This window comes from Peromyscus maniculatus, chromosome 2 (genome assembly GCF_049852395.1).
Source record: "Peromyscus maniculatus bairdii isolate BWxNUB_F1_BW_parent chromosome 2, HU_Pman_BW_mat_3.1, whole genome shotgun sequence".
Taxonomy (NCBI): domain Eukaryota; kingdom Metazoa; phylum Chordata; class Mammalia; order Rodentia; family Cricetidae; genus Peromyscus; species Peromyscus maniculatus.
In genome coordinates, this window is record NC_134853.1 from 128,229,221 (window position 1) to 128,255,214 (window position 25,994).

Sequence of the window (25,994 nt, forward strand, 5' to 3'; positions counted from 1 at the left end):
TTACTGAAAAAATTCTAAAGAAGGTTCTGTTTAATTTAAAGTCTGAACCGTGCCCTTCCTCCTCCTCTGCGCTTGCCCGGAGCTGCTTGGATAAGGTCAAGTTGGCTGCTGGCTCTGGGCTTGCAGTTGGAGGGGAGCGGGAGATGCAGTCCTGCTGAGTGTTATTGGGGGCAGCTTTGATGGAAAAGATGGTAGACAGTGACAGCCCTGACAGAAGCAGCCAGAGGGCTGGATGGAGCCTGGGCCTTTACTCTCTGCCTGTGTGAGCTCTGCTGAGATGAGGGAGCCGGCCCATTGCCTGGAGTCAGGGAAGCAATCCTCTGGAGGTCTGTGCGTGAGGTCAGCCACGCAAGCTGATCTGAGGGATGCTGCATACTGGTACAGCTTCCTTTCTCATTATCCTCTTAGGTTTCCCTGCAGACCAAAGACAGGTTGGGGTGTCCCCGTCAGCTGTGGGGCATCTTGGTCCCGTCATTTGAGGATAAGCCAGGTACAAAGCCAAGCTTCTGATTCGGGGAAGCAGGCAGGGTATGGGCAGGACACGGTCTTCCATGTCAGCGTGTTCTGCTTCTCTGTGTACCACAGGCAGGTCACTAGGCTTCTCAGAGCCTCATCTTAGGGGCTGAAAAGATAGCTGAGTGATTAAGAGTGCTTCATGTTCTTCCAGAGGACCCAGGTTTGGTTCCCAGCACCCATATCAGGCAACTCACGACCACTGTAACTCCAGTCCAAGAACTCTGACAGCTGGCACCTGCAGGCACCTGCCCACATGTGGTGCACATATGCTCACACAGGCATACACACATGCACATAAACAAAATAAATGAATTTTTTTGAATCAGTGCAATAAGATCCTGAGGTAATAACTGTCTTATTGCAGCTAGGATTCAGGCCACCAGCATGGAGTGCCTACTGTCCAGAAGGTACTCCAAGAGTAATGGTTTGCATGAATGCAGGATTGATAGTGATTTAAGGAGTCAGGCCCAGAGAAGAGGCTGTTTGGGGGAATTCAAGGTTGCTGAAGTTATGCAGACCCCATGTCTAGTCCAGCAACATTGGGGGTGTCAGAGAAATAACTGTTACCAGGTGTCATGCCTCAGCCTGACCTTCAGCCTAGGGAGACTCCTGGCCTGAAGCTCGTGAGCAGTACTGAGTTAGCAGTACTAGATCAGTAGTACTGAGTTAGTCAGTAGTAATACATGCTGTCCCTATGGCTATGGCCATGACGAGGGAGGGGTCTCCCAGTCTTTTTGCTTGAACTCCCCCTTGCCCCAGGAAGCTTGGCTTGCCGCATTCTGCTGGGATGACCTAGATCCTCCGCCTTCCCTTCTGTAAAACAGCTGTCAGTCCCTTCCGGTGCTGTGGGGTTATGAGCCTGGCGTCCTGTAATGGGCACAGCATTAACTCAGTCTTGAGGTGCTGTGCTGAAGCCCTAGGGTTTTGCTTGTCTGCTGCCCACCAGCCACGCTCTTGAGCACTTCTTGCTCATCTCTCGGAGCTGCCCAGGCTGGGTCTGTTCTGGTGTCCTCCTCGGTGTTTCACAGGGCCCAGGGCCACAGGGCTCCGCGTCAGACAGGTGCCAGCATTAGGAAGAGCAGAGCTCTGCACGCCTTGGAAGCACAGTGACCTGGGTTCAGTCCCCAGAGGTGGAACCTGAGGCACCGGGAACTGATGTGACGGAGGGATGTGATGGATGCCAAGGCTTCTCACCCAGGGCTGCAGGCTTGCTCACCCAATTCCTGAACTTTGTCTCCAGAGAGCCCCTCAGTAGAGCTGGGAAGGCCTGAGAATTGTCCTTTCTGACTATCTCCCAGAGAGATGCAGAGGTGTTGGCCATGACCCTACTTCAGGTAGTGCCAATCCAGATCGCCTTGACCCAGGGGCTTTCTAGTTTCTGGTCCCATGGTTCCTTTCGCCACATCCCTGCTGAGCAGCTGGCCACAAAGGTGTCTGTGTATTCTTGCCTCTTACAGACTGTCACTCTCCTGCTTGGCAGAGGGATGTGTAGGGTGGAAGGTGGTTTCTTTCTTTCTCTAGGAAAAATTAGGCCCAGGTGATGGAACTTCACCCTTCTAAAAAAAATGTGTCTGCCTGGGCAGCAAACACTCACGTGTGCTGCTCTGCCCAGCTCCTGAACCAGGTGACTAAGAGCGGATCTGTACTGACTGAGAGGAAACCCACTGTGCTGGGAGAGTGTAGACTGCTAAGGAGTGTGGGTGTCCACAGGGAGGAGCTTTGGAAGGCTCCCTGGAGATATGCCTGAGATGCAGAGTCAGGGCTTGAAGCCAGGTTCTCCCCTCTCTCTAGGGCTGCTTGGCTCACTCTCCCTGAAGCATACCCGGAAGAATGGGCTAATTTTGATCTTCCCATGACAGGCCATTTTCCTGGAGGTGGCCCCGATGTCACTCACATCGTTTCAGAAGCATAGCATCCTGGCTCCCTTGAAAGGTTGTCTAAGGCATGCCAGTGATGTACCAATATCAAGAAGTACCATGGGGTGGCCGTGGACAGAGCTGAAGCCATGGAGTGACATGGTCCCAGACTGAATATGTAGAGACAGGGCACATGGAGATCCAGACGGAACGGCTACCACACTGTTGGCGCCACTCGGCCTTTATAGGCAGTCAGTGGCACGGAACACACCGTACTTGCCAGCTCGGGCGATAAGGCTCTGGTGCTGGAGTGGCATGCTGGGCTGAGGCTGAGTGTGTGCCTCAGCTGTGTGTGGGGTAGGGCAGGGTGGAAGGAGGGCGGGGCTGCTGCAGATGCAGACAGATGCAGACAGTCTTGCTGTCCTGGGCCCATCAAACCATGCTGAATCCAGGCTGCAGGCCTGCCTTGAGGGGTCTGTAAGTTAAAGACGTCCCAGGCCAGGAGGGTGGGGTTTGTCTGGGCAGAGGGGCCTTGCTGCCTGTCCAGCTCAGAGTGTTGCCCCTGGGAACGTGGTGACCAGGCCCACAGCTAAGTAACTAGTCCGAGGGTAAGAGAGGGCGTTCTGGGTTTGAGAGGAGCAGAGTGACTTTTCTGGGAGAGGCGTAGAAAGGGACCAGGGAAGGCTTCCCAGAAAAGGTGACTTTGTTGCTGGACCTTGAGCGATGTATGGATGTATGTTTCACAGACGGGAGTGTGAGAGGCAGGGAAGCAGAACTCCTTACAGCTAAGTGGGGCCCCACGGCGCCATGCTTCCATTCTTCAGGAAGGAAGGTGACCTGGCTTGGGCAGGTGGAGTCTCTTGCCCAAGGTGATGGTGGCCAGCTGTTCTAAGTGTTTCCTGCTTCCCAAGACCTCTCCCCGGGGAAGCTAAGGCAGTGCCCCGAGCTGCTGTCCCACTTAGCGCTGGAGCAGTGAGAACGTCCGGCAGGTGCATGAGGGTTGCCTGGAAGGTGGAGTTTGACTCAGAGCTTGGACCCCCTCCCACTACCGGTTGCCTGGGCCCTGCTGTGTTCCCTAGGCCACAACTCTCGGATAGAAAAAAGGTTGAGACTTCCCTCTTCCCAGCTAGGAGGAAGTCGGAATGAAATTGAAACACTCTTCTTTTTTTAATTAAAAATTTGAAATTATATATAATCTCACACCATCCATTTCTCTGCTAACTCTGGTTTTTTTGTTTCTCCAACCCCAAGACAGGATTTCCTTGTGTAGCCCTGGCTGTCCTGGATCTCACTCTGTAGACCAGGCTCGCCTTGAACTCACAGAGATCCACCTGCCTCTGTCTCTCAAGTGCTGGGATTAAAGGCGTGCACTACCACCATTACCACCTGGCTGTCTGCTGACTATGTTTAGTGTTTCTTATGTGTATATGACTTTGGGGCTGGCCACTTGGTATTGGATAGCCAGTTATGGGACTCATCCCTGGGAAAGACTTAATTCTCCCTCTTTCAACAGTCATTATTTGCCTACAGTTCTTTATGTAGGAACGGAGTCCCATGAGGCTTCCCACTTCCACGTTAGCATTCTTATTGGTATTGCCATTGTTCGGGTCTTATTTAGGCGCCATGTTGTTGAGGTTTCATGGGTGTAGCCTCCCAGTCATTTCAAGGAGACACAATCCCACAACAGACTTCCTCAGCCTCTGGCTCTTACAATCTCTCCACCCTTTCTTCTGCTGCTCTCTGAGCATTAGGTGCCGGAGTTGTGTTGTGGATGTATCTGTTGGGGTTAGACATCTCACAACCAGTTGATCTACATTTTGACCGATTGTAGTTTTCTGTAATGGTCTCTGTTTGCTGCAAAGAGAAGCTTCTTTGATGAGGGGTGAGAGCTACGTTTTATCTGTGGGTATCCATATTCGGAATGTAGGGATTACGCTGGCCTAGTCAAGTGGCAGTAATAGGGCCTCTTTTAGGATCCATGACCTCACTGGCCGCAGAGACTTGGTCGGGTTTCCAGGAGCAGGCATGGTTCCCTCCTGTTGGATGGGCCCTAAGTTCAGTTAGAGAGCTGTTGGTTACCGCCAGCATAGGAGTGCCACTGTTGCACCTCTGTGGGTACTGTCATTGTTGTGTTCGTAGGTGTCAGCTGGGTAGGACTGTTGGTTGCTTCCTTCCCTTGGCAACTTACGTAGCACCTTTTGGTCCTCTGAAAGCTAGTCCTCAGGGAGGAGGCTGAACACTCTTCTTGCTGATGCAATGGGGCCCTCTATTCCAGGGGCATCAGCAAGGCCATCACTGGCTCCATTCTCATTCTGTGAGATACCCAGGTCCCTTTCCATACAGAGTTTCAGGAGCCAGGCCTGGCCTAGCTGGGCTCTGCAGGATAGGTTTTGTGCCTGGACATTTTTCTTCTCGTAAAAGCATTTTGAGATCTCATTACCATGTTGACTCCATGCATAGTGGGCACTTTGTCCTTCCCAACCTTCCACTTTTTAGAAGGACCCACAGCTGTAAAGAAGGGTTCTACTCCTGCTTTCCTGTAGTTTTAGACAGGTTCACCACTGGCAGCTGTATAGCGATTCGGCAGTGACTAACTCAAAAGGAGATGTATTCTCTCACATCCACCCTACAGAATCAACACCAGCTTCTCCTGCTTGTTCTTCCTTTCCGACCCTGTCCACACGCATGTTTTAGAGATAGCTTGACTCATTTGTGGATGATGCTGGCCAGGTGATGTGTTGGGTGCTAGAGAGCAAAAGTGATCACCGCACTTCAGAAAACAGCACCGTGGGGAAAGGAATCTGTGCACATGGGACTAGACCAAGTCACGTTAGTCTGATGGGAGCGTCCTGAGAGGCAGGAGTTTGTTAGGAGGGCGCAGAGGGCAGTGTGGAATTCGGAGTCCAGCACAGATCCAGGGATGGACCTGATTGGGGCAGCGGGGGAAAGAAGAAAAGGCAAACGTACACATGACCAGAAAGGCTGGGATTGGGTGAACTGGGTTTTCTGATGGGGAAGTTGCAGCATTCTGCCCTAGGATGAGCTGAAAAATACCTTCCTTTAGAAAATTAAGATGCAGGTTATAAACTTTCCTTAAGTACCTATTGTTTGTTGAAGTCTGGATCTCAGAAAGTGATGAAGGAGACCCTCCCTGGCTTTGAGACAGTGACAACTCCCCTGTGGAGACAGCGTGGGCATCTGAGATGATACATCAGGAGGTTACTGGGCTTAGAAAAGCGAGCATTGGACCTGGGGTTGTGGAGTTTACTCTGGGAGATGGATGGTCCGGAAGGTCACTGTCCAATCTATAAGCCACTCGATGTCTCACTGGGTGCTGTGGCCCCTCATGGAAGAGGTAAGTTCACACCGAGAATCATTAGGTACCTGTCAGCTAAACCTTTAAAAAAATTACTCATTATTTTGTGTGTTTGTTTGTGTGCATGTGTCTGCATGCAATTATGTGCACCACATGTGTGCACTGAACCCTTCTTGGTCAGAACTGGTTTATCTTTGAATCTGGTCTGGTCCGGTCCAGAAATGGGATTCCTGCCTGTGCTGTGGCTGGTTGGCCACTTCTGCCTTAGGTTTGAGTCATTCAGTTAACCGTCAGACCAATCATCTCACATCTTGTCATGGAGCCTGGACAACATCCAGTGTCTGCCACAAATCAGAGCGGACACTGTCAGCTGGCCGCACTGGGCCCAGAGCTGCCTGGTCATCAAGTCCTGGGTGGACGGACAGCTTCCTTCCGAATCCATGCATATGAAGGCTGCGCTGCTCACCTAGCAGATGGCCCGTTTGGGGCTGGGCTGAGGGTGGGCTGGGGCTGGGCTGGGGCTGGGGCTTGGCTGGGGCTGGGCTGGGGCTGGGCTGGGGCTGGGCTGGGGCTGGGCTGGGGCTGGCCTGGGCCTGGGCTGGGCCTGGGCTGGGGCTGGGCTGGGGCTAGTCGCTGTTTGCTAGCCAGGATGTTTCCAGCTTGTTTTTCTTACTGCCCCAGTACTCACACACTGCCTGGCCCAGAGGAGATACCCAGGTGGTATCTGTGAACTGAGTGACTAAGAAGGACCTGGCCCAGTCTGGACACAAGGGTGGAGAGGCCAGGCTATCCCCAGCCTTACCTGGTAGAAAAGAGCCTCCCTTCTGCCCACCTGCCCCTTGCTGAGCTCCTCCTGGAGTTCTGATCCCATGCTGTGAGATGGGTCAGTGAGTGGGCTCAGGTGACTCCAGGGGGTCCATGGGGCTCTGTTTACACCTGCCCCGTCTTGGGGGTGCTCTGTGAGTGAGGATGCTTGTGCTTCTACCATAGAGGCAAGTTGAGAACTCTGGTGAACACAGTTAGGCCTTGATCAAGGGCCCCAGCTGACTGAGGGAGATGGACTAATTAATTTAGCTAAAGACCATCCAAGGGGACATCCAGGTCCAAGGCCAGGGGCTTCCTGGAAGGCTGTGTGACCTAAAGCAGCATGCCTCCCTGGTGAATGCCTCAGTGTCTCTCTGTAATATGGACATTAGGAAGGTCAAAGATGATCCTGGGTACCAACACCTTGTGGGAGATTCTGGGTTGCAACCTTTCCAAATCACCAATAAGAAAATGCCCCACCGGCCAGTTTAGTGGGAATATTTTCTTGCATGAGGTTTCTTCTTTCCTAATGACTCTAGCTTGTATTAAGTTGATGGAAAACTAGCTTGCACACCAGCACATGAGTGATGTGTAGGGGTGAGTCACACAGCTCAGACTTCCTAGGTGTGCAACAGGCCAAGAAGCCCAGGGTCGTCTTGGCTGGAGGTTGGTCCCAGCTTTCAGGAGCATCGCTGAGGAGGATGGAGAGAGGGCAAGCCTATGGTTTGGAACATCACTGGCCCTGGAGCTCCCTGCGTGGCTGGAAGACACAAGATGGGAAGGGTTGGGGATGGTGCTGCTGAGGGCATGCAGTATACAGAACTATTTCCCTGACCCAGGCTTCCCCTGGGCCTGGGCCCTCTGCTGGTTTCAGAAGGTTTGGAGGGAAGATTCCAGATCTGGATCCAGGGATGGCCAGAGCGGTGGGAGGATGAGGTTGCAGAGGAGACAGGCTGGACACTGAAGGAACCTGAGTTACTCCCAGTACCTACGACCTGTGTCAGCCAGGAGGACTCGGGGACTGTAGATCAGGGTGGCTGTTGTTGATTGCAGAAATGCAACTTTCACCTCAAAAGAGATAATAGATTGTTCTAGAGTCAAAAGTGAGTGACCATGAATCCCAGACACGGATTCAGCTCTCCCCAGAGTCTGTGTTTTGATGTGGTTAACTGAGTGATAGGATTTTATGGTAGCAGAACAAAGAATGTCATAGTTGAAGGGACTTTAAAAATGCATTAGTGGTGCTATTAGGCAGGTTAAGGGCAAGTGGGGGATCTCTGCTATAGGCTCCAGATGCTGTCAGGTGACTCCCCAGGCAAGGACTGGCCGAAGATGGCCCGAGATCGATTGTAATGAGGCTGCAGACCTGCCGCATCCCAGTGTCTCCGTAATCATTGGAGTTATAACCAGCCTTGCACAAGGTTCGGTGTAAAGTGTAATTATTTTGTTCACACTGGCCTGTCTTGCTGCGTGAGCGAGTGTCCAGCCCAGTGGACTCAGTGCTGTCCTGACACCTGTCTGCTCAGGACCCAGGTGTCTAAGGCTTCAGACCTGGCTTCAGATGCTGAGCCCATCTAAGAGGCACTCGGATTCTCGTGTGCTGGTTGGGGAAGAACAGGGGAGCTTGAGAGGCTGGGCAGAGCTGCTGCCCGAGTGGTGTGTGACGAGTGTGTGCTCAGGGGTACCGGCTGCTTCTGGAGGGATGCTCACGGAGAGCAGAACTGAGACGAGCGACCCCGAAGCTGACTTCACACTCCTGGCTGTGTAACCCCAGGCACACCATGCCCGTTTTTTTGTGAAACACAGAACTGTGGTGTAGTTATTGAGGAGCGTGGGACGGACTAATTGGCAACCCTCTTCTTTCCCCTGGTCTATTCCACCAGGCTCCTGCCCCAAGCATGCCACTAGAATGAGGGTCTGTCATCGTCCATGACCTTTCGACAGCAGAGGCCCAGTTGCTCACTCCCCTCCTTGACACACTAACTTGGTTTGTGGTCAGGACACATTGTGTTCCTGTCGTCCCCCACCACACACACACACTCTGCCTACCCTTCAGCCTCTTTTCCACAGGTCATGGGTTGCAAGGCCGCCATCCCTGTCTACAAGGCCCCTCCCTCCTAAGGACCTTGGTCATATAATCATCTCTATACATTGTCTGCTTAATCCCCAATTTGTTTCTCCTGCTTTGGCCTCTGAACTACAGACCTCTCTGCCTTTTTTTTCTTTCCTTCTTTCTTTCCTTCTTCCTTCCTTCCTTCCTTCCTTCCTCCCTTCCTTCCTTCCTTCCTTCCTTCCTTTTCATTCATTCATTCATTCATTCATTCATTCATTCATTCATTCATTCATTCATCGGTGTTTTGAGACAGGGTTTCTCTGTGTAGCTTTGGTGCCTTTCCTGGAGCTCACTTGGTAGCCCAGGCTGGCCTCGAACTCACAGAGATCCGCCTGCCTCTGCCTCCCAAGTGCTGGGATTAAAGGCGTACACCACCGCCGCTCGTCCCCTCTCTGCCTTTTAATTGCATGTCTAGCAAATATCTCCAGCCTGTCTCACTCCTAATCAAGCTCCCAGCACCGTAGCCCAGTCTCTGTTCCTAGTTCCCCAGGGCCCTGTCCCTTTCCTCCGTGCCACACCTCTGACCCACCCTTAAATCTTGTTGGCTCTACCTTGACAATAAGAACAGAGTCTGTCCATTTTTTTTTGGGGGGGGGGGTCACTTTTCTGTCTCCGTCCTGGCCAGGCCAGCATCCTGCTCACTTGAATAAATTCCCTGTCCTCCTCTTTGGTTGCTCTGCCTCCATCTTGGCTTCTCTGGGCTGCGTCTTATTCACACACAGACCCTTGCAGTGTAAGCCACAATCTTGGCAGTGGTGGCAGCACCCATGCCTTCTGTTGTACACTGTGACCTCATCCTGCAGCACACACCCTGTCCTCTGTCACCCAGCCCTTCTGATTTGTCCTCAGAGATAATGCTTGGCTAGTTAAGGAAGTGCTCGGTGGGTGTCTTAGTTACTTTTCTATTACTGTGGCAAAACATCATGACCAAGGTAACATAAGTGACAGCATTTTATTCGGGGGCTCACAGTTCCAGAGGGTTAGAGACTGTGACCGTCATAGCAGGGAGCATGGCGGCAGGCAGGCATGGCTCTGCAGCAGTGCCTGAGAACTTACATACTGAGACAACAGCCCTGAGGCAGAGAGAGCTAACTGGGAATGGCTTTTGAAACCTCAAAGCCCACCCCTGCTGACCCACCTCCTCCAACAAGGCCACACCTCCTAGGCCTTCCCAGACAGTCCCACCACCTGCTGGGCAAGCATTCAAATATATGAGTCTATGGGGGCCGTTCTTATTCAAGCCACCACAGTGGGTGATGTGAGCCACTGCATGCCCAGATCAGGACTTCTGCTTGCTGCTGCTCTGAGGCCTCCCAGATGGGTGGTGTTCAGTTGGGGTCACCACCAGCAATTGCTGATGCCTGCCTGCTTGGGGCTCACCTGTGGGCTAGGTCTTAGAAACTGAAGAAAGAACAAGATAGGCCCAAGACCAAGCATTCCTTACTCAGTGGTGGAGATGGGCCAAGGAGACCAGCAAGGAGCCAGTGTCTCAACACAAACCAACACAACTCAACACACACTGAATTGGCTCTGCCATGGCCTAACCTTGCTTGGTGGCAATGGTGTGGGAGACTGTGGGAGTCCAGCTCCTACCTTTCCCACCTTTTCTAGGGTTCTTATGAGGAAGAGAGAGGGATAAATATTGGGTAGAAAGAGAGACCTAGCAGAAACATAGAGACCTATCCAGAAACACAGGATAGCTTTGGGAGGGCCTGGATCAGTACCCAACAGCCTTGAAGGTTTATTCAAAAGGCTTTTTTATAACCTTTTGCAAGATCAACCCGCCCCCTTGCAAGATCAAAGCACACCACACAGCCTATTGTAGACCCTTCCAAACACTTGGTAAACATGCCTGTGGTCAACTCATCCCATTATGCAGCCCAGCTGGGTAAAGCAAGGTCAGATTCTCTGACCCTGAGTAATTTGGGCCTCCACACAGTGGTCACAGAGGAGAATGGAGAGATGCAAGGATATTCGGGAGATAGGAGAGGCAGAGCATAGGTTTGCGTTGAAGAAGGAATCTTCTGGCTGTGTTGTTTGCCAGCTGTCACTGTGACCTTGACCTAAAGGTTATCTAGCTTTTCTTACCTTAATGTCCTCATCTATAAAATGGAGATGTTGTAGGGTTTTCATGAGAACACTGGGGGAGAGAGAGAGCTGCTGTAGAGTAAGAATGATGTGAGCATGTGGCACAGCTCAGTAAACTGGGGTTGTTGTCATGGTTAGTGACTTACTGGGCGGGGAATGGACCAAAGGAGGTAGGTGTCTAGGATGATGCTCCGAGTATCTGCAGGTGGGATGGGCCAGTTTCATGGGAGGACCAGCTCCCTCCGTTGGATCTGGGGAACCTCTAGGGCATTGGTGGGACCACAGAAACTCTTTGCCTTCCATTGCCCTTCTGGTCAGGAGGCAGGTGGCCCCACACATGATGAGCATGGGAACCACGGATTGATTTCCGTTCATCTTGCTCCCCTCCCACACTGGAGGCAGGAGAGGGATGCAGCAGTGGTCATCAGCGCCGTCATCATTGTGATAATGGCAATGATAACGGTTCCCATTTGTGTCAAGATCCACATCTCACATAGCATCCTCTTGTCCATTACCTCACGGGAACACATGGTTCCAATAGTGGTGGAGGCACATTTCTCTTGGGCCCTAGGAGGCCGCTCTTCTCGAAGTCTGTTTCAAATAATAACTTGGTCGTGTGTTCTTACAGAGCCTTGTACTTTGCAAAGAGCATCTTCAAGTCCTTGCTCTTAGCTGTCACACTCACACTCCTTTTGTAGCCCGTGGTCTAAGAAAGAGCTTGGCATCTGACAAATGTAAACTGGAGGGCCTGCAGATTCCAGCCATTTCTAGGCTCAGGACTCTTCATATTTACTTAGTCTTTGTGGTAGGCAGGCCTTTTGCTGAGCAGCTAGGCAGCCTCTTGGTGACACATCCTCAGGGGCTGCCACCCCAACAAGACTCCTTCTCTGTCCCCGTGCTGGGCCAGGCTCTTGGCCTAGGTCCTCAACACTGCCCTCCTCAGTGTGCAGCCCTGGCTGATGGCTCTGCTGGCTGCTGATGACCCCATGAGAGCCTAGGCTGGCTTCAGCACCTTCCTCGGCGTCAACCAGGCAGTCCTCAGTGTCCCCCCCCCCCCCCCCGTCACTCATTGCCCAGACCTCTTTGAGGTGCTCCCTGCCAGGTGGGGCTGTATGAGGTGGTTTGGGGAGACTAGCTATTTGGAGGCATTTTACTGTTGGGAGATTGTTTCTAATGAAAGCTAACTGGACATTCCTGTGAAGGAGCTTGAGCGTGGCAAGTCCTCTTCCTGACACTACTGTGACCGGTGGCTAGTAACGTCCTCTCTTTGAGCTTGCTTCCTTGGGCACACATGGGGTACGCACTTCAGAACCTCAGAATTGCTCCGGCGGTTAGAGGGGATGTCCCTTAGGTGAAGGCCTGGTACTCTGCCAGGCAGGCAGTAGCTAATGACTGAAGGGTGGGTGGCAGGAGAAGATACTCTGGGAAAGTGGTGACGTGCCCAGAAGGCTCACGTAAGTCAGGCAAATGGAAGAGACAGCGAGTCCCTAGCCTCCCGGTAGTGAAGTTTTCATGGCTTTCAGATACTGCCTGCTTGAGGGGTTGGAGAAGTGGATTTCTCCTTCCAGGGGCTGATGGGATATCTCTCCAACTCAGAGAAGGTCTGGAAAAGCCTAAGAAGATGTAGGCATGAACAGCTAGAACTTGTGTGATCTCTTGGCTAAATCTCCCACTATAGAGGGGCTGTGTGTGCATGGCAGAGGCCTTCTGTGTCTCTCAGTGACTTTGCCAGAGCAGATCTTGAGCCTCCCATTTTAGGTGCCTCAGAGACTAGCAAAAGCCAGCAGCCGACTGCTGGGCCCTCATCAAGGGCTGCTCCGAGTGCTTGCTGTCTTCAGCTCGTGAATCCTCACACAAACCCTTTGAGGCAGGACCGACAGCTCGCACTTTACCAAGGAGAGAACTGGGGTTGGGCCAGCCACCACCTTTCTTTGGGTGGCACAGATCGGGGTATGGACTACAGAACACTGGGGTTGGGACTCAGTATCCATGGCATGGAGCTGGAGTTTCCTCCAGGCCTGCCTGGCCCACGGTCAGGACAGATCTCTTACCCGCCAGTCCTGCAGCTAGCTGTTCAGACCCAACCGAGTTAACACACAGAGACTTGTATTGCTTACAAACTGTATGGCCGTGGCGGGCTTCTTGTTATCTAATTCTTATATCGTAAATTAACCCATTTCTATAAATCTATACCTTGCCACATGGCTCGTGGCTTACCAGTATCTTACCTGTTGGTACTCATGGTGGCGGCTGGCAGTGTCCCCTGACTCAGCCTTCCTGTTCCCAGAATTCTCTTATCTCCTTGTCCCCGCTATACTTCCTGCCTGGCTACTGGCCAATCAGTGTTTTACTTATTAACCAACCAGAGCAACACATTTAACATACAGACCATCCCACAGCAATGGCAGGTGGGTAAGGAGTCTTCTTGGGCCCTGGGCAGCAAGGGGCCTATGTGGAGTGGTGAGGTGAGATCCAGGTTCAAGTCTTGCTGGGTCACCAGTATACCATGGGACCTGACCCAGGCACTTCGGCACTTCTGGTTTTGGTTCCCCACGACTATGTCAGAGAAGGTTGAGAGGCCCTGTAGGCTCGTGTCCTCTGCTCTGAGAGGCCACCAGCAGCTGACTACTGTGATAGGCACCCTCACCTTGCTCTCCGCCTGTACTTGCACCAGGCAGCTCCCGTCAGTGGGCCTTCTGGGTCCTCCAGGGTTCCTCTTCTCCTCTTGGGCTGCACTCTGGAACGCTTCCTTCTGTTTCTTGGGCCTCCCCCTTCTCCAGGCCATCCCCAGCATTAGGAAACACATGCCTTTGGGCCGGGTTTATGCCCGGTTTCTCTCTGACAAGAGAGGGCAGGTGTCAGTCCACACTGCTGTCGCTTACGAGTCACGTTCATCCTGCCCCCGTCCCTGGTGACAGGAGAGGCAGCTGCTGGTTTGCGCAGCCAAAGACTGCAGCAGCGTCCGGGCCTGCACAGCTCCATGGCACACTACTCTGGCCCCGCAGACCCTTCATGCATTCGTTCTGCGAAGTGGCTCATTATGTCTGCGGTGTGTAAAGCTTGGAGCTGTCCCTGTGCGGCTGTGGAGTTACGGTGAGGCAGAGGCCAGCTCAGTCACAGGCACTATGGCTTAGCACTGTGGGCACAGGAGAGGTGTCCTGTGGGGAGCAGGCAAGCGAGTAGTGTGATAAGTCAGGAGGGCAGAGTCAGCTCACCTCAGAGGACCCGTGCTCTGGAGAAGACTGACCACAGCCTCTGGTGTGGCCATTCTCTTCTGGCCCTTCTGTCTCCTCCTTCTTGGGTCTTGAGCCCATGGTGGCCACAGGGGCTCCGAGGGGACAGCAGATGTCCTGGACTTGAGGTGGGCGCGGAAGGATGAGTAAGAGTGTATGAGGCAGGTGCCAAAGGCCGGGTGACTAACAGAGGGAGCAGCATGTACAGCAGCACAGAATCTTCTAGAGCACCGTGTGAGAAATGGTCAGCTTAGGACACACGTGGGCATGAGGGCTAGAGGTGGTCAAGGCCACACAGGGCTGTGAATACCAGTGAGGAGGTGTGGATGTGACCAGGCCCTCAGCTTAGCAGGGTCCTGGCAAGCCAAAGGGACCAGTCAGGCAGCTGGGAACTCAGGCTGGATGGGTCCTCCAGTAGAAGAGATCAGGGTAGTAGGAAGCATAAAGAATGGGGCCAGGGCCCCAGGGCCAGGGGCAAAGATGGACAACCTAGATAACAAGCCCCCTGAAAAACCCCCGAAGGACTGAAAGTTTGATCTTGTCCCACCGTTTTATGGGTCGGGAATTTAAAGCCAGGCTCCCCAGGTGATACTTGAGCTCCATGTGAGGTTCAGCTAGCAGGCGGTCTGGGTGGAGGTACAGAACACTGGTTGACCATGTTCTGGCACCTAGTGTGGGCAGGAAGGATACCCACTGGGCCTGTCTTTTGTATGCCATCTCATGTGATATCCAGAAGGGAGGTCAGAGTTCTAGGAGGCTGAGAAGGAGCGGTCAGCCCCCATAAGGTCAGGCTCATGGTCAAAGCACACTCGGTTTGATAGAACAGGCGCAGGCCTTCGGAGGGAGAGTGCCACGTGGATGGCTATTTTTACCCCCCATTGACCTTTCTTGGAGAGACTTGCAGCCCTCCAAGGACAGGAGTCAATGGTATGGGGCAGGGGACTGGAGCCCAGCTGTGTGAGGAAGACACTTAACCTATGCGTGGTCTGGGCTATCTAATCGACCAATACTGACTTCAACTACAGATCTGCCCCATGCACCTGGGCCGCTGTCTACCTGGTGGACACCAGGGTCCTGCAGGGTTAAAGCACATTTGCTGATGCCAGGGTGTGCCACTGGCACTCCAGCTACCCGAATACAGCCCAGGGCCAAGGGCAGCATGCCTGTGTGCTCTGAACCTGGCTTTTGCCACCCGATAATGCTGTCTGCGGTTAAACTGGAAAAGATCTGGAGCTCAGCAACCAGAGATGGTGTGATCTGTTAGTGGTACCTGCTTTGTTATGGTATGGAGACTGAACACATCGCTGTCTTTGTCCATGGGTTCTCAGTCCTCATGGCATCTCTCAGGCTATGGCCATTGTTGGGGCCCCTCCATAGACCCAGTCTCCCCCAGAGCACCCACAGAGGTGCACACACCTGCCCGTGTACCCTTCCTCTGCCCCCCTGCCCCCCGACACAGAGCTGGGCCTCTGGCACGGTGTGCTTGGGTGCCAGTCAGCTGGACCGCCATCCCCAACCCTGTACCTGAGCCGAGCTAGCACGGCTCTGGAGTGCTGACACTTCCCTTATCAGACTCACACCACACGCCATCCCTTCGCCATCCCTCCCTCGCCCCTCCGACCCCGTTCTTCACCACGGAAGGTTTAATTGTTGCAAATGGAATCCGTGTTCTACAGAAGTCCAATAAATCTGCAGTCTGTCTTCCTGGTAATCCATCACAGATTGCAAATCGCACGAGGAGAAGTCTATAAGATATGTTCTTCATGTCTAGCATGTTGGGTTATTTTCATGTCTTGTGGTTTGCATTTGGCCACTGTCATTTTAGAGGAATTTCCTGCCATCTGCGTTCAATTGAATTTTCTCACAGATTTGTGCTTGCTTGTAAATACCCAGGGCTGGCAGAAAAGGGAGCTTTGTTCTTGGTGACATTTCAAAAAGCTGTTCATGCGGCCTCACCGGCAGATCTGCAGCTCGGTCAGGAGAGCGGGGTGAGAAGGTGCCTCTGGGCCTGGGGATGAGATTGCTCCCCTGCGGGGCCGGCAGCCAGGTCAGCTCTCTGCCCCCCCTGCACCCAGCTGCTTCCCTCAGTGCTGCGGCCAGTTATGCTGGGTGTGTGCATTCCTTGGCTCCGTGCCCTGCCTCTGCAGGAAGACAGTTGGGCTGAGACAGTTCTGGACCCTAGTGACCAAATCCAATCTGTTCTAGTTCAACCCCTGGTGATGGAGAAGGCGGGCCCAGCTCTGTGTGACTGTAGACAGGTCACTTGGTTCCCAGTGCCTCAGTGCCTCTCGTGGGCCTTGGCTGGTTGTAAGGCTTGAGTGGCCTGCAGCGTGAAGCTGGACCTCACTAGCTGGCAGTTTTTTCCCTCTAGCTGAAGTTGGTTGCCAGCCTGACCTTCTGCTTGGGCACAGGAAGTAAAAGGATGCTTAAAGAAGAGTGGGTCTTTTCTGTGAGGGCCAGTGATAGCTGAGGTGTGTCAAGACCATCCACGGCAGGCCGGGGGGAAACCTCTCACTGAGTTCCAATAATAATGCCAGTGACAAGCCTGTCGCCAGGTGCTGTTGAGTGCGGTGCGTGATCCTAATTTATTTGCTCTTCCACCAACCACCACGGACAGGTGTCTTCTTACCCACCATCGTATGGATGAGGAAGCTGAGGTCTGGAGAGGTCACCAGGTCACCCGAGGCTGTAGACCTGCTCTGTAGGGGTAAATTGGAGTAGGCCCATGTGGAGCCACTGAGGCACTGGGAACAAAGTGACCTGTCTAAGGTCACACAGGGCTGGGCCTTCTCTCATTACCGGGATGAACTAGTAAACGAGAACAGTTAGATCTCTAAGGGAGTACATTTTCTCCTGAGGGGTGTAGGTGGGGAAAGTGTGCTGTCCAGAGTGATGACTGTCACACTCTGGGGTGCATAGAAACATCACAAGACTGGGTTGGGGAGTGGGCTCTTGCTCCTCTCCCTTGCATAGAGGGAGCTAAAACTGAGTGATAGGGAAGGGAGGAAATGGAGTGTAGACAAGCCATCTTGGTCTTAGTTTTCTCAGTAGAAGAATGAGGACAAGTCCCCAGCCAGCCAGCCTCTGGATAGGGGTGTCCTGTCGGGCCTGTGTACAGGACCCCTCCTGTGCTAGAGGACAGAGTCCCTGCAGTCACCTGCTCCGGTATCAGCAGCATCGTCCCTGTCCCCTCCCGTCCCCAGAGCCTCTCGCCCTGCCCTCCCCTTTAAGCAGACTGTCTTGGGAGAATCAGTGAGTGCTTTTCTTCATTTCCCTTTCCTCTTGGCCTTCTGGTCCTCAGCTCTGCCTCTACTGTTCCTGCAGAGGCCAGCAGACACTGCCATGTCACCATGGCCACTGCGGCCACCAGTGTTTGATCTCCACCATCTTTGAGTGTGCTTCCTTCCCTCCTCGTGGGGGCAGCTTGGTCATGTTTTGTCACACTACGTGCTTCTCCAGCCCCGCTCTGGGTTCTGCCTCGCCTCAGTGGCTCTTGGTGTTCTCCTGAGCCTGGGAGCCCTGGGCTTATTAAAGGTCTTCCCGGTGTCTTCCCAAGACAGAGGATTACCAGGTTTAATGGATGAGGAACAGAGCTGAGAATGTCCCGCTCACAGCTCTGCCCTCACTGGCCTGCTAACTGGAGGTTGTGCCCACGCCACAGGGGTGGAGGCTCTGTCCATGTCGTCTACTGCTCTGTCTCTAGCACCTGGAGAGGTGCCAGGCACAGGTAAGCACTTAGACCTAATGAATGGAGAAATGGGTGAGCACGGACCTTGGAGACCGAAGTGCTATGCTTGCCTAGGCAGGAGAGCAGCAGTTGTTCTCTTTCTGAGGTATCCTGATCTCATCAAGCCAGGCGGAGTTTAACCTATCCCTCACGGAGCTGCCTGTGTCTGCCTTGTAGCATGGTGGAGACACTCGGGCTGGGAGCCCCTCAGTGGAGGCTAAGACTAGTGGGTCCCAAGACCTCTGTGTCTGAGGACCTGACCCAGGTAGGAACCTCTAACATGGGAATCCCTCTGTCCTCCTCTCCCGCTGCCAGCAGCCAGGGCAAGCCAGGGATGAGAGGGCTAACACATAGGGTGGCCGGTGGAAAATGGCACTAGAAGGCCACCCTCCCGACACCATCCATGACCTAGTCACAGCTGGCTTCAGGCCACACCTCCCTGTCATCGAGGATGTCTGTCTCACCCCACGCTCTCACTGGTTACTCCAGAATCTCCCGGGGTAGAACATCTGCAGGCACACCTGTGCTGGCGGAGGGAAGCGAGGCAGTCACAAAGGAAGCTGTCAGGCGGGGGTGGGGGGCAGTAGATGAAGGGAGGGGGAGGGAGGAGGAGAGGTGGAGGTGGAGAACGACGATGGTGTCAGGAACAGAGTGAGACTGTGAAAGTCAGAAACCCGTGGGGTGAACCCAAAGACACAGTGGAGCTGGAGCGCGGGGTGGGGTGGTGGTGGTGGTGGTGGTGGTGGTGGGGGTGGTGGCAGAGACCAGGGCAGGGTCTTCGGCTGTCACGCTCACTCCTTTGCAGACACTTCTGCTGGGGCCGGCCACAGGAAGAATGGGTGTAGGAGTGAGTCCGCTGGAGACTGGGAACAGCATCCTCCCACTGCAGGAGGAGGAAGAGCCAAAGCCTTGAGAGCTGGATGTTCACTCATCTGTCAACCTCGGTCAGACTGGTCTGCCCTCCCTCAGTCTAGCATGGCTGTACCCCCATGCTAGTGGGTCCCAAGACCTCTGTGTCTGAGGACCTGACCCAGGTAGGAACCTCTAACATGGGAATCCCTCTAGCATGGCCAGGCAGAATTCTCAGGCACCTTTACTCCCTACCTGCCATGGTCAGCCTAGGTCATGCTCTAGTCCGGCCTCTAGCCTGACATGTCTGTGTGGCTCCAGGGTGTGTTGGCACAGTAGTAGTGTCATCAGTCTGTCTTAAGAGACATTGCCTTTGGGGGGTGGGTGCTGTGAGATGCCCCAGGTTGCCCGGCCTCTCTCCTGTCAGTGTCCTCTAGGATCTGGGGGTGGGAGCTGCCATTTAATGCCCACTGGAAGCTCAGTGAGGTCACCCAGTGGCCTGTATGTAGCTATGTGGCCAGGATAGAGTGGTTTTGAATGGTGCTTTTGGTGGCCTTGGGTGGCCTTTGCGCCATTTCTAGACAAAGTCCCTCTGTGTCACGGTGGACCTTAGTTTTAAGAGTGGTAACCCAGGAGAATTGTGTCAGGACCAAGAAGCCCCAGGACACACGTATCACTATAGACTCATCTGCTTGTTTCACTGAGTGTTTGATCTGTCCTAGTTTGGCTGGGCACTGAGGACGTACATGAGTGAGACCTTGTTGCTGTACTTAGGGGGTTTGTGGTCACAGGGCCTGGGGACTGAGGACATCCAGCCTAGGATGGTTTGGGGCTTCTAGAGATGGCCTGGCCTTCTTAGCTACCCATGTCACCCCCCTCCCCTTCTGTCATCACTGGTTTGAGTGGCTGGTGGCTGAGGATACATTTTCAGGCAAGGCAGATGGGGACTCACCCCCAGCCCGCATCAGATTCAAACCCCCTTCCCCTCACCCTGGGCACCTGGCACCAAGCTCTCACCTAGCATCCCCAGCATAGAGCTGGCACAGATGTGACCGCCTGTAATGTTCTGGGCACTTGCCAGCTTCACGGTGTGCAGGGCTATGATGGACTCACGGTCCCACTTAATAGAAACTGAGATCCCTTTGCTCTTGCCTCATTTACCTTAAGTCTCTCCCAGACCTCAGCATGCAGGTGGAGGCCCAGTCCTGCTGTTACCATTTGTCGGTTGATACCTGAACAGACCGGGTGACAGCACCCCATTCACCAGCCCACAAGAGCCAGCCTGTCCCACCCGGGCCCACCTGGAGACAGTGCACAGGATTTGGGACTTGAGTTCCATTGGATCTGCACAGTCCTCCTAGTTGTATTTATAGAAGAGTACTAGAAAATGTTCTTGGAAATTATGTGGTTAATTTTGTGTTTTTGTTTAGGCAGGGTTGGGAGTGGGAACCCTTATTAGTATCAGTTTGGGAAAAAATACTGAGGCATTCACGGCCAACTGCTTAATAGTTTTCATTGAATTAATTTTAAAATGAGAACCTTGTTTTCCTTATTTAATAGTAGAAAACGACTTCCACATTCTGCCCAGTAACAACCTCAGTTATGGGCTCTCCGCAAACAATACACACATTAAAGGCATTGCGCTGCCCATGTGTGGAATGTAGGGTTTTGTGAAAACTACTTATTATAAGCACACGATGCACTTAGCTCTTTTTTTTTTTTAATTTTTATTTTTTACTGTCGTGGTGACAGATCCAGCCCAGAACCGAGCTGTTAAATGGCACAGACTCTGGCTTTTTCAGTCTATGAAAAAAAAAATGGAGTAACATTTTAGAAACGCCACAGGGCTAGAAGGAAATTGTTAATTCATTTGGCCCAGCATCCCAGGTTCCCTGGGCCAGTGCTCACTGCCTAGGAGAGGTGGCTGGGAGGATCTCATGGAGGCTTGGTAGCCAAGTCCATGCTGGCCTAAATAAGCATAAGCTTTGGGGGAGGGGATGCCAGCAAAGGACTGGGCTGTAGTGTCAGGCCACGGCCTGCTCCATGGTTTACTCCACCTCGCTCTAATCCACCTGTCCCTTCCTCTGTTGGAGTCATCAGAAAAATAATATTCATTGTAGTGTTGATGGAACATATACTGATTGATTGTCTCAGGATTCCATTAGGTGAGCAAGTGCTGTTCTGAGTCCATTGATCTCTTCTGGGTGTGTGGGCCTTTATATGTTTATGGTTTCTTTTAAAGATTTATTTTTATTTTATGTGTGTGAGTGTTTTGTCTGCATGTACGTATGAGTACCATGTGCATGCCTCATGCTCACAGAGGCCCGAAGAGAGGGTATCAGATCCCCTGGGACTGGAGTTACAGATGGTTGTGAGCCGTCATGTGGGTGCTAGGAACCAAACCCAGGTTCTCTGGAAGAGCAGCCAGTGCTCTTAAACACTGAACCACCTCTACAGCATTGATATTTATGTTTTTAATATAAAACGCATAGAATTTGTTTGAGCACAATTATCAGTCTGCATCCTGGTTTTCTTTGGTGCGTTAATGTGCCTGCTCATGTGTCTCCATGTCTCCACCCCTCCCTCCCCCTCACAGTGTAATGAGCTACCCCAAACCATGTCAGACAGTAACACATTGCACCTGCTGTGGGCCGGCCTCCCGCTCATCTCCCGGCCTCTGTTTGGAGGGAATCACTTTACTAAATTCTATTTGCATTTCTCTGTTTAGATTGTGCTTCTTGATGAAATAAATCATACATTTAGAGGTGTGCGCACAAATTTATACTTTGACCATTACAGTGTGGCTGAAACCATGGAGCCAGTACTTAAGTTTAAAAAATGGACTATTAAGTTACCCCAATAAGCCCCACTCACGTTTCCCCTTCTCTGGGTATCCGCAAGCCTGAGTGGATTAGTTCTCCAACTACAGATTAGTTCTTCTTTTGAGCTCTGTGGCCAGGGTCGTGCAGTGTTTACTCTGTCTGGCTTCTTCTGCTCAGGACTGTCTCTGACATCTGTTTGTGCTGCCCCATGGCTCCAGCTTGTACCTTCTCCAGTATTACTGTTTATCTTTTCCCATTGCCAGTGAACTTTGGTTTGTCTCCAATCCCTGACGGTTATGGGTAACACGACCATGAAGATAGCCGTGTGTGTTTTACGGTGAGCCATGTACCCATACTTCTCCCATTCAAGTCCTCACCAGGCCTGACCCTACTTAGCTTCCAAGGTGAGACAAGATAGGACACATTCCAGGTAGTCTGCCATAGACGCCTATGCTTCCGTTGGGTGCAAATGTGGAAGTGAAATTACTGAGCCAGGGGTATGGGTGGGTTTATTTTTAGTTTTCCCAAGTGACGATACTGCTTCGTCTCCTGATGGCAGAATGGAGGTGTGAGCAAGGATTGCAGAGCAAGGGGTCCTCACAGCGTTATGCTGCTGGGCATTGCAGGCCACTCTGGTTACTCATTTCCGCCGCCATGTGACATGGGTTGGATAATGGGTTGTTCCCGTCTGTGTGCTGCCATAGGGTGCTGCTATGTCTCTCTAGGGCTCTGGGCCTTGAACCTTGTCTGAGGACCCTTTTATTCTGTTGACGGTTCTTGAGGACTGCCAGAGACCTTCTGCTTCCATGGGTGTGTCCACTGGGGTGCTGGTAAAGGTCTAGAAGCTGTCTCTATGGGGGGTGGGTGTCATCATAGGGTCTTCTGGTTTCTGTAGTCTTCCAGGACTTCTTTCCTAACCTGCTGTTGGCTGTAGCTGAAGCGTTGACTCCTCCTGAGGGCCACACTGTCCATCACCCTGGGCACCGGCTGGGATGCTCTTGCCCCAAAATGTCTCCCACATGTGGCACTATCAGATACATCCATTTTGATCAGCACTTAAACGACCAAACCATGTTGATGAAGTTTTCCTCAGTGACCAGGCATCCTTGAGAACCTAGCTGTGCAGATGTTTTGGAGATGACACTTGAGCAGACGGAAATCCCTTCTAGAACGCTGTGCCAGGAGAAGAGAGAAATCACCAACCATAAACAGAGCCAGTGAGTAAAACAGATATGATGTCAGAATGTCAGAAGTTCTGTGGGAAAAAGTAGAGCAGAGCGAAACAGATATAAAATGGCCACACACTGTGCTTTCACATGCGTTTCTCAGTGGTCCAAGTTTCCAAGGTGGCTTGGGAAAAGCTTGGCAGGATCTCCCACACCCTCACCCCATGAGTCCCAGCTGGAAGGCTCATCCCAGGTCCCGTGCACATGCAATTCTCTCTGCAACGCTCCCCTGGCCTCCGCTTCGGTCCCATTCATCAATTCTCCGATTGAACAAGACTTAGAAGGAGCCAAGTAGACTGGGGATAAACCCCAGCTCAGTTGCCTGCCCCCTTGTTGAGGTTACATGGTTTCTCTGAGCCCTGATCTCTCCCCCTAGGACAGTGGGGATGACAGCAGTGCTCCGTAGGGTCCCCGAGAAGCAAGTTAACACGATGCAGCCTCGCACAGATGCTGCAGTCCTTGCTCTCCAGCCTGGAACGTGGGGCTGTGGTTTACAGAGATCCACTGCCTTGTAGGACCCAGTTGTCCTGTGGGCAGAGACAGGAAGAGAGGCGGACGGTGTCACTTGGTCACGAGTGCAGCAGAAAGAGAACAGGGGAGGGAGGTGGGCGCTACTTAAGGGGTGCCTGACATTGGTGAGCATGCCTGGAAACACTTCGTGTCTGTGCAGTGAATAAGACGCGGGCACAGAGAGAGACCCTGGGGCTGGGGCTCTGGCCGCTCCGTCGGCTGCTGACATTCACCAAGCTCTTAGAGTTTGCGTCCGGCCCATCTCTCTCCCCCAGGAGGGCTCAGTGGTCATCTCAAACAGGTGTTGCCTGGATCTTACGTCCCTGAGGGAGAGAAAAACCGTGGGCCAACGAATAACTTACGCTGTCGCTGTTCCCACAGCACTCAGCGACCCTTTATGCAGGTCCAGTGTGTTGTTCCTTGGCTGTTAATACTTGCTATGGTGAAATGCCCCTGTGTCACTTGGAGTGGGAGCCTGAGGCCCAGAATCATCACGTGTCTTCTCCTCCTCTTCTTCCTCACCTGTTTTACTAATTATTATTATTAGTGGTTTCTCTCCCCTCCTTCCAAGATGTTCTAGGAGAGCAGAGATTTCTGTCTGTTCAGTCCAGTGTCATCTCCCAAACAACCACGGCAGCTTCTGGTGTGTAACAGATGCTTAAGAATGTTTGCTGAATTTTTCACCAAGATTGTGCCAGCCAGTATAAGTGGTGATGAAAGCGTAAGGCAGGGATCTTTGGGTGTGGTGACACCCTTGCATTTCTAACACTGAGGTGGGAAGATCAAGCCATCTTTGAAGCCAGCCTGGCCTGCTCTGTGGGAGGGTGTTTGGGAGTCACTGACTGGGGTGGCAGTAGAGGGAAGCAGAGGTCAGTAAGCTAACCTCGGATGATAAGCTCTCATCGCGGTGAGTGCGAGGCCAGCAAGCGCAATCGGGAAATGAAGGAGTGGAGAGACATCTGTCACCAGCAGCAGCAGCAGAGAGAACAGCGGGGCTGTTTCCAAAGCAGCGTCTCTCTCTGCTCTGCGGGAAGGAAGCACGGGATTTCAGTCATAGTGCCTATGCATATTTATATAAGAAAGCACTTTAGGGGCGGGTGTGCTTCTGAGCATGCTCAATGTAATGTCATAGGTCAAGAAGGAAAGAGTAACATGTTTCTGGCATGCTCTGCTTAATGTAGTAGAGCGTATGCTTAAAAGGGGAAGGAACGCTTCTGGGAATGTTCAGTTTGATATTATAATGTGCTAAATTTTCTCAAGGTTGCCTAAAAGAATGAGTCAGAGTGGCTAGGTACTTTGGCTGCTGGCTTACAAGTTTCTGTCGAGTCTTAGCGGAGAGAAGATAGATAGATGGATGGATAGATAGATAGATAGATAGATAGAAGATAGATAGATAGATAGATAGATAGATAGATAGATAGATAGATAGATAGACAGATAGATAGACAGACAGATAAAGATAGAGGACAACTTAGGACATGTGGTAACGCTGGAGTTTACCTCCAAGTGCCGGCCGCACTTAGCAGCTAACGATATTTGGTAAAGGCACTTTCCAGTATTTGTCAGTTAACCGTAAGGAGGATCCCAGCCTTCTCCCTCCACCTTGTCCTTTCTTTGCAACAGTTTCTACCACGCAGGAACACCTGGCTGGCATCTGGACTCCCAGGCTGGGCTTCCAGATCCCTGGGTTAGAGGCAGGTGAGTCTCCCTCCCCCAACCTCACAGTCCTCATATGTGATGTGGGGACGGACAGCTCTGCGGTCCTGCTAGCTCGTGTGTGTGTGTGTGTGTGTGTGTGTGTGTGTGTGTGTGTGTGTGAGATACGCGTGCGCCTTTCTTCTCAACAGTCACCATAGACTTGAGGAGCCCGAGGCCCTGATAGGAAGGAGTTTGTCAAGCCCACGCTACCTCTCTGTGATAGAGTCTGAACCAGTGCCCTGTCCCAGCTGGTGCCCCTGGCAGCGTTCACTTCAGGTAGAGCTCAGATCACCCCACCAGGGTTCCCGGTGCATTTGGGACAACCCCCTACCCTAGTTATAATGGGCTGTTTCCTGTTGTTCTGAAGGGTTGCCCCTCAGACTTGCTGGGGTAAGGTTGAAACTTCACAGAACTTCTGGGAAGAAGCAACCCGAGTGTAAATCAGGTTTATGGCCGGGGTAATGAAGTCTCAGCTCCTCGGCCGTCTTGATTCCTTCCATATGAAGCCCTCTGCTTTTGGTCACAGTAGAAAGTAGTGGTTTCATGTGTCCAGTCCCTGGAGCCAGGAAGGCAGGGCATTCAGATGCATCTGTGCGCGCTCATCAGCAGCCCCGTGGCCATTTGATGATAACATTCTTTACACCTCTGACTCCTGTGCCCATCACAGGTAATGGAGTGCTTCCAGGGCGGGAGAGGGCACAGGTGTGCCAACTGATAGTGCCAGTGCAGGGCCCGGAGACCAGGCAGGCTGGTGGACAGTCAGGAAAGGCTTCTCTGGGGGAGCTGGCCCGTGAGAGACAATAAAGCCGAGGTGATAAAGCTGCAGAATGGTGTGCCAGGCAGCGGGACAGACATATGAACATGGAGAGAGGATAGAGCTCAGTTCGTGGGAGGCTGGAGGGACCAGTCCTCAATATGGAGGAAGGAGGACTTTCCTGCGTGGCACACTTGGTCTTCCTGGATGAGGTGTCACTTCAGCAGAGTGCTGAAAGGGTGGATGGGAGTTTTATCAGCTCTTACAGATGACTGGGGAGGCCAGTGTCCAGCAGGTGACAGGGTATGGGGTGGGGGGAGGAAGCAGTGATGGTGATGGACAGTCTGTGTGCTGTACTCCGCCCAACACTCCTTACCAGGACTGGGGATGTATGCAAGGGACTGCTGGTGGCATCTGTGCCCCTTGCCCTCCATCCAAGTGGGACGGCTTAGTTCTGGGCAGCTGTGTTGCTGGTGTTTGTA

General features: G+C 52.6%; 1 protein-coding gene across 3 annotated transcripts in view; it reads left to right on the top strand.

Moving 5' to 3' along the window:
• The window catches only part of Glis1 (GLIS family zinc finger 1), a 196,951-nt gene that overhangs the window by 54,853 nt on the left and 116,104 nt on the right, over window positions 1-25,994 (top strand). The window lies entirely within an intron of this gene.